Source organism: Coregonus lavaretus (assembly GCF_964263955.1).
Source record: "Coregonus lavaretus genome assembly, chromosome: 24".
NCBI lineage: Eukaryota > Metazoa > Chordata > Actinopteri > Salmoniformes > Salmonidae > Coregonus > Coregonus lavaretus.
This window is the reverse complement of record NC_140011.1, coordinates 32,303,262-32,310,398: the sequence shown is the minus strand read 5'-3', so window position 1 is coordinate 32,310,398 and position 7,137 is coordinate 32,303,262. Positions and strand designations below refer to the sequence as shown.

At 45.4% G+C, this 7,137-nt stretch overlaps 1 protein-coding gene across 1 annotated transcript in view; it reads right to left on the bottom strand.

Annotated features, from left to right (window-relative positions):
* Positions 1-6,274, bottom strand: part of LOC311100165 (gamma-aminobutyric acid receptor subunit alpha-3-like) — a 148,404-nt gene extending 142,130 nt beyond the window's left edge. Inside the window, exon 1 of the mRNA XM_084140957.1 lies at positions 6,150-6,274. The gene's annotated coding sequence lies outside the window, so the exon portion shown is untranslated. The remainder of the gene's footprint in view (positions 1-6,149) is intronic.
* Positions 6,275-7,137: the final 863 nt, after the last annotated feature.

Below are 7,137 nucleotides of genomic sequence, written 5' to 3'. Positions count from 1 at the left end.
CACACACCGGACACACACACACACACACATACACTGGACACACACACACACACACAAACACACACACACACACACACACACACACACACACACAAACACACACACACACACACACACACACACACACACTGGACAAACACACACACTGGACACACACACACACTGGACACACACACACACACACACACACACACACACTGGACACACACACATATACACTGGACACACACACACACTAGACACACACACACACACACACACACACACACACACACACACACACACCACTCATATGTACACACACACAGCACACACACCAAGCTGTTTACTAAACACACACACACACCAGGCTGTTAGTATACACACACACACACAACACACACACACACACACACACTAAGCTGTTAGTAACAACAAACACAGACAGAAAAATGAAAATACCTTGGAGCCATCGCGACACTTCACATTAGCAGTGTGCCAAAATGTGTTTACGTGACAGATGCAGCTTTAGCCCTTCCAGGGAAAACACAGACTTCACATAATGCAATATCAACAACAGCAGCAGCAGCAGAGACCTAAACAATGCCATGGATCTCATTAGCACACCTGAACCATACCCTGCGTTAGGCAGACGTGTCACACTGCATGATTATATGCTAATTCAAGAAGCACAACAAACAAACTTTCCATGCAAACACTGTATGCATGGAAAGTGAATTGCTTTAATTGCATTTCTGTGTGACTTCTCTGTCCTGCGCCGTAATAGACAATGTGTGTGCAGTGAGGCACACTAAACAGCTAGACAGAATATAACATTTACATTACATTTTAGTCATTTAGCAGACACTCTTATCCAGAGCGACTTACAGTTAGTGCATACATTATTTATTTTTTTCATACCCCCTGTGGGAATCTAACCCACAACCCTGGCGTTGCAAACGCCACGCTCTATCAACTGAGCTACATCCCTGCCGGCCATTCCCTCCCCTACCTGGACGACGCTAGGCCAATTGCGCGCCGCCCCATGGGTCTCCCGGTCGCAGCCAGCTACGACAGAGCCTGGATTCGAACCAGGATCTCTAGTGGCACAGCTAGCACTGCGATGCAGTGCCTTAGACCACTGCGCCACTCGGGAGAATGACTGTTTGGTCTATGTCCCTCCTCGCCTGGAGGTTGCCTTCTCATCTTCCTCCTCATCTTCCTCCTCCTCATGCCCACCACTCAATGACCGCCCCACCCCACCAGGGACATCCGCATCTCCAAAAGGAGCCTATTGGAGAAGAGAATATGCTGCATTCATTTGTGGCTATGAGTTGTTTACCATGACAAGAGTGTCAAAGTGTAGAGAAGGCTTTCGATCCTTTGTACATGACTGGTAGCTTATGTGGGTTACGCAGTTCAATGCCCGACTAAATCATGTAAAGCTCCAGTAGGAGGCTTCCAGGTCACAAACAGTGTTCCCCCCTAATACCCTACAGGTGGATATTTATAGAGAATCTGCCTTGGAGAAAAGAAAGAGAGAGACAAAGAGCAGCAACTCAGCTCTAACTCATTACCCCAAACTAACTCATCCCCCGTAGCCTGTTATTTTGTTCATATGCAGGATCCAGAGAAAGAAAACTCCACCGAGACCTCCCAAACATGCCACTTCAGTGGGATCAAGCTCGCTGAGTCATGACTCATGAGGGAGCAGTGAATAGTCGCTGCGTCTCAGAGAAAAAGCTGACTCCCTTCACTGTCTGTTCTCTCAAATCTGTCCTCCCATAGTTCCATATTCCTGCTGGATCTGTAAATCTGAATGTCTCACTCCTCCACCACCGAGCTGTGCACTGTGACAGAGGCTCTTTGCTCCATATGTCTGAGCAGATGAAGAAGCTGGCTGAGGAAAGACGTTTTTCCTGTGGTCACACTCAGAGTCCAGGTAGGGAGTCATCGTGCTATGAGCCCTGAATCTGGCGGAGAGCAGGACAGAGAGATGGAAGTGGAAAGCCGCACAGACACACAGGCTAGTCTGTGTTCAATTAAAACATTTACACTATATATACAAAAGTATGTGGACACCCCTTCAAATTCGTGGATTCGGCTATTTCAGCAACACCCGTTGCTGACAGGTGTATATAAATCGAGCACACAGTCATGTAAATAATAATAATAATAATAATATAATATGCCATTTAGCAGACGCTTTTATCCAAAGCGACTTACAGTCATGCGTGCATACATTTTTTGTGTGTATGGGTGGTCCCGGGGATCGAACCCCACTACCTTGGCGTTACAAGCGCCGTGCTCTACCAGCTGAGCTACAGAGGACCACATGTAATCTCCATAGACAAACATTGGCAGTAGAATGGCCTTACTGAAGAGCTCAGCGACGTTCAACGTGGCACCGTCATAGGATGCCACCTTTCCAACAAGTCAGTTTGTCAAATTTCTGCCCTGCTAGAGCTGCCCCGGTCCAACTGTACGTGCTGTTATTGTGAAGTGGAAATGTCTAGGAGCAACAATGGCTGAGGCACAAAGTAGTAGGCCACACAAGCTCACAGAACGGGACTGCCGAGTGCTGAAGCGAGTAAAAATCGTCTGTCGTCGGTTGCAACACTCACTACCGAGTTCCAAACTGCCTCTGGAAGCAACGTCAGTACAAGAACTGTTTGTCGAGACCTTCATGAAATGGGTTTCCATGGTCGAGCAGCCGCACACAAGCCTAAGATCACCATGCGCAATGCCAAGCGTCGGCTGGAGTGGTGTAAAGCTCGCCACCATTGGACTCTGGAGCAGTGGAAACGCGTTTCTCTGGAGTGATTAATCACGCTTCACCCTCTGGCAGTCCGACGGACTAATCTGGGTTTGGCGGATGCCAGTAGAACGCTACCTGCCTCAATGCATAGTGCCAACTGTAAAGTTTGGTGGAGGAGTAATAATGGTCTGGGGCTGTTTTTCATGGTTCGGGCTAGGCCCCTTAGTTCCAGTGAAGGGAAATCTTAACGCTCCACATTCTAGACGATTATGTGCTTCCAACTTTGTGGCAACAGTTTGGGGAAGGCCCTTTCCTGTTTCAGCATGACAATGCCCCCGCTGACAAAGCGAGGTCCATCCAGAAATGGTTTGTTGAGATTGGTGTGGATGAACTTGACTGGCCTGCGCAGAGCCGTGACCTCAGCCCCATCGAACACCTTTGGATGAATTGGAACGCCAACTGCGAGTCAGGCCAAATCACCCAACATCAGTGCCCGACCTCACTAATACTCTTGTGGCTGAATGGAAGCAAGTCCCCACAGCAATGTTCCAACATCTAGTGGAAAGCCTTCCCAGAAGAGTGAAAGTTGTAGAGCAGCGAAGGGGGACCAACTCCATATTAATGCCCATGATTTTGGAATGAAACGTTCGACAAGCAGTTGTCTACAGTCGTGGTCAAAAGTTTTGGAGAATGACACAAATATTAATTTTCACAAAGTCTGCTGCCTCAGTTTTGATGATGGCAATTTGCATATACTCCAGAATGTCATGAAGAGTGATCAGATTGAATTGCAATGAATTGCAAAAAACATCAGGGACAGACTGATATTCTACAAAAGGTACAGGGTTGGACTGCTGAGGACTAGGGTAAAGTCATTTTCTCTGATGAATCCCCTTTCCGATTGTTTGGGGCATCCTGAATAAGCTTGCCGGGGAGAGACAAGGTGAGCGCTACCATCAGTCCCTGTGTCATGCCAACAGTAAAGCATCCTGAGACCATTCATGTGTGGGGTTGCTTCTCAGCCAAGGGAGTGGGCTCACTCACAATTTTGCCTAAGAACACAGCCATGAATAAAGAATGGTACCAACACATCCTCCGAGAGCAACTTCTCCCAACCATCCAAGAACAGTTTGGTGATGAACAATGCCTTTTCCAGCATGATGGAGCACCTTGCCATAAGGCAAAAGTGATAACTAAGTGGCTTGGGAACAAAACATCGACATGTTGGGTCCATGGCCAGGAAACTCCCTAGCATTAATCCCATTGAGAACTTGTGGTCAATCCTCAAGAGGGGGGTGGACAAACAAAAATCCCACAAATTCGGACAAACTCCAAGCATTGATTATGCAAGAATGGGCTGCCATCAGTCAGGATATGGCTCAGAAGTTAATTGACAGCATGCCAGGGCGGATTGAAGAGGTCTTGAAAAAGAAGGGTCAACACTGCAAATATTGACTCTTTGCATAAACTTAATGTAATTGTCATTAAATGCCTTTGACACTTATGGAATGCTTGTAATTATACTTCAGTATACCATAGTAACATCTGACAAACATATCTAAAAACACTGAAGCAGCAAACTTTGTGAAGACCAATACTTGTGTCATTCTCAAAATGTTTGACCACGACTGTACATACTTTTGGTCATGTAGTGTATGTCTTTGAAGCATAGCAGGGGGTTTTCTTTCCAGGGAGGAGCCAACAACATGGGCTGGCAAAGGAGCCTAAAGAAGTAAAGTTGATGGGAGATTAAATTGTAAACGAATCCACTAAAGTCAGAGGTATAGCACCTCTTTCTGTGATCTCATAAGGGAAGGACTTCAAATAGCATCAGTCCACTCTATTCTTCAGACAATATGAATGGAGTAGAGGAGGAAAAGCTGGAGGAGGAGGAGGAGGGAGGAGGAGAGGGGAGGAGGGGAGGAAAAGCAGAGGAGGAGGAAAACCGGAGGAGGAGGAAGAGTGGAGGAGGAAAAGCTAATAAAGAAGTATATCGGCATACAGTTTTTCCAAAACTGTTGAAACCTCCCCCCTGCTCTGCTGCAGAATGAGACAAATCTCTCAGGTCAGTGTTTTGTATTTGGTGGCCTGTGGTCGAGGGACAGGCCTGAGTTCCTGCTCTGCAGCTGGACAGAAATGGGCTCTCTGGGTGTAGACCCTTTGGTGCTTGCCGACCCACATTTCCCTCTGCTGTTTTTGTAGCGCACTTAACCTGTCATGTTCAGTACAGAAGACAGCACTCCAACCTGTATTTGTTGTACTCGAAATCTTTCATGTGATTTTTTAATCTGCACTGACCCATTTTGGGGCTTTTTTAAGGCTTCAGTTTAGTTTTGACTACAATGTTCACTTAGACCTATTTCTGACCCATTCAATTGTGTATTTTTTTACTTTATATTTTTTACTAGACTGTGCACGCGCGCACACACACACACACACACACACACACACACACCGAGACAGACAGACCACACACACACACAGTATATGAACTGCATCATTGCCTTTTGTCACAGTGAGCAGATGCACGTAGCTCCTCCGAATCAAACATTTATGAGAGTGCTTCGATATGAAAACCTAAGGTTGCATTAAAATTAGATGTTTTCTCTTGACTCATTTTCATCCCTCATTGAGATAACTTATTCATTTCTTATTTTTTTGTCGTTCATGGACAGTTTGGAGAACATGAACTCGGCTATCTGTTACATGTCATCAGTTAATATACTAGTTGGTAATGGCGTTTGATTTTAAAGAATTTGTCTAAATATATGCTAATCACTGAAATCTGAGTAACCCTCGATAACAGCAATAATTTCGATATATTCCAAGGTTATTCGATATGTAGCCTATCCTACATGTTCAGTGATGCTCTGCTGTACCAATAATTTGACAAAATCACAAGGGAAAAGGCTATCTGGCAAGTCTGGATACATTTAAAAGTATTACAAATAATAGAGATATGTTTTATTTATCAATAGGAGAAGTAACAGTAAGCCTTCGGATTGGTGTCGCATTGCCGGTTAGGAGACAGTGTCCTGAGTAAGTCGATTCAACTGGCTCTTTCTATAACATATCCCGACGTAAGTGAGTAAAAAGCTTACCGCACACATAGTCCGCATGGTAAATGTGCATTTTCCCACTTAAAACAAATACACCTTTTCATTTAATGAGCACCACATTCTCTAATCAGAACCACCTCAAAGCCGAGGTATACACTTCTCTCTGCTGCGGTTAAGGCGAGGTGAAACCTGTTACCTTAACGCTATTATGTGCACAACACAAACAGCAGGTTGTTGCTTGTGAATGAAACGACGATGATTTTCAATGCCTGTCAATGATTAACATTGACACACACAAAACATAGCACAACAATTTACTGACAACCAGACACACACAAAACACACATTCTCACCAGAAAACAACGTTTCTTCTTGCTCTTATTTTCTTCCGACTTTAGATTTTCGTTGCGTCAATGCGGGCTGTTTTGGTCCAACTGACTTCTACGGTAATTCTTATATTTTTCCACTGGATTTTGAAGTGTTTTTTGGTAGGGTGAAATTATGAGAGGGAAAGCGCTGTCATCGTGGAAAGCCTGCCCTCTTCAAACTCACCTTCCCGCCCCCTCATTCTACCCCTCTCAGATTGGTGCTGGCTACCTACCAGCAAATCCCCCCACCCGGAGGTGTGTTTCAAACACTTCGTCCCTTATCACGTACAGCCGGGACAAAGTGACAGTGGACCGGGTAGCTTTCCGGTTACCGACAAACTCTCAGGTAGGCGCTGTTCTTTCTCAAGTGCTTCGATGCAGACTGATGCTCGACCCAAAACTACAGCAGCAGTAGGTGCTAATTCCCAAGAACACTTTTTGCGCACACTCAACTACCTTTGCAACCATAACTGTGCCCTAAATGAATATGAAAAACAGTCACAAAACAACTTGTAAATGTCTGTTTCCAAATCTGCAGTGTTTTGGGGTGAGTAGCTAGCTACCTTAATGTCATTCACCAAACACTTTGCCCTATGCGCGATTAGCCAAGGGATGTGGTTATTATTGGTTATAGCCTACCTCAGTTTAGAAGTACCCACGGCACACTCCCTATGTCTTCTTGTAACCCATCCACCTCATGCGGACCAGACAGGCGTGCCCATCAGACACTGTTCTGCCCTGGCCCATGAATCAAATTGCTTCATTATACACAAAATCCAGTTAGGCTACACATGATGGGGCTGAGTGATTTGCCCAAAATAAAGAGAGCCATCTGCTTTTTATGTTGAAAGCTATAGTGCCCTTAAGTTGTCTGCAATATTCCGCCCCTGTGTGTGTCTGTGTGTGTGTGTGTGTGTTGGTTTGAAACAGCTCTATGTCCCAAAGTCACAACAACATACAACCCTGTCAGTAT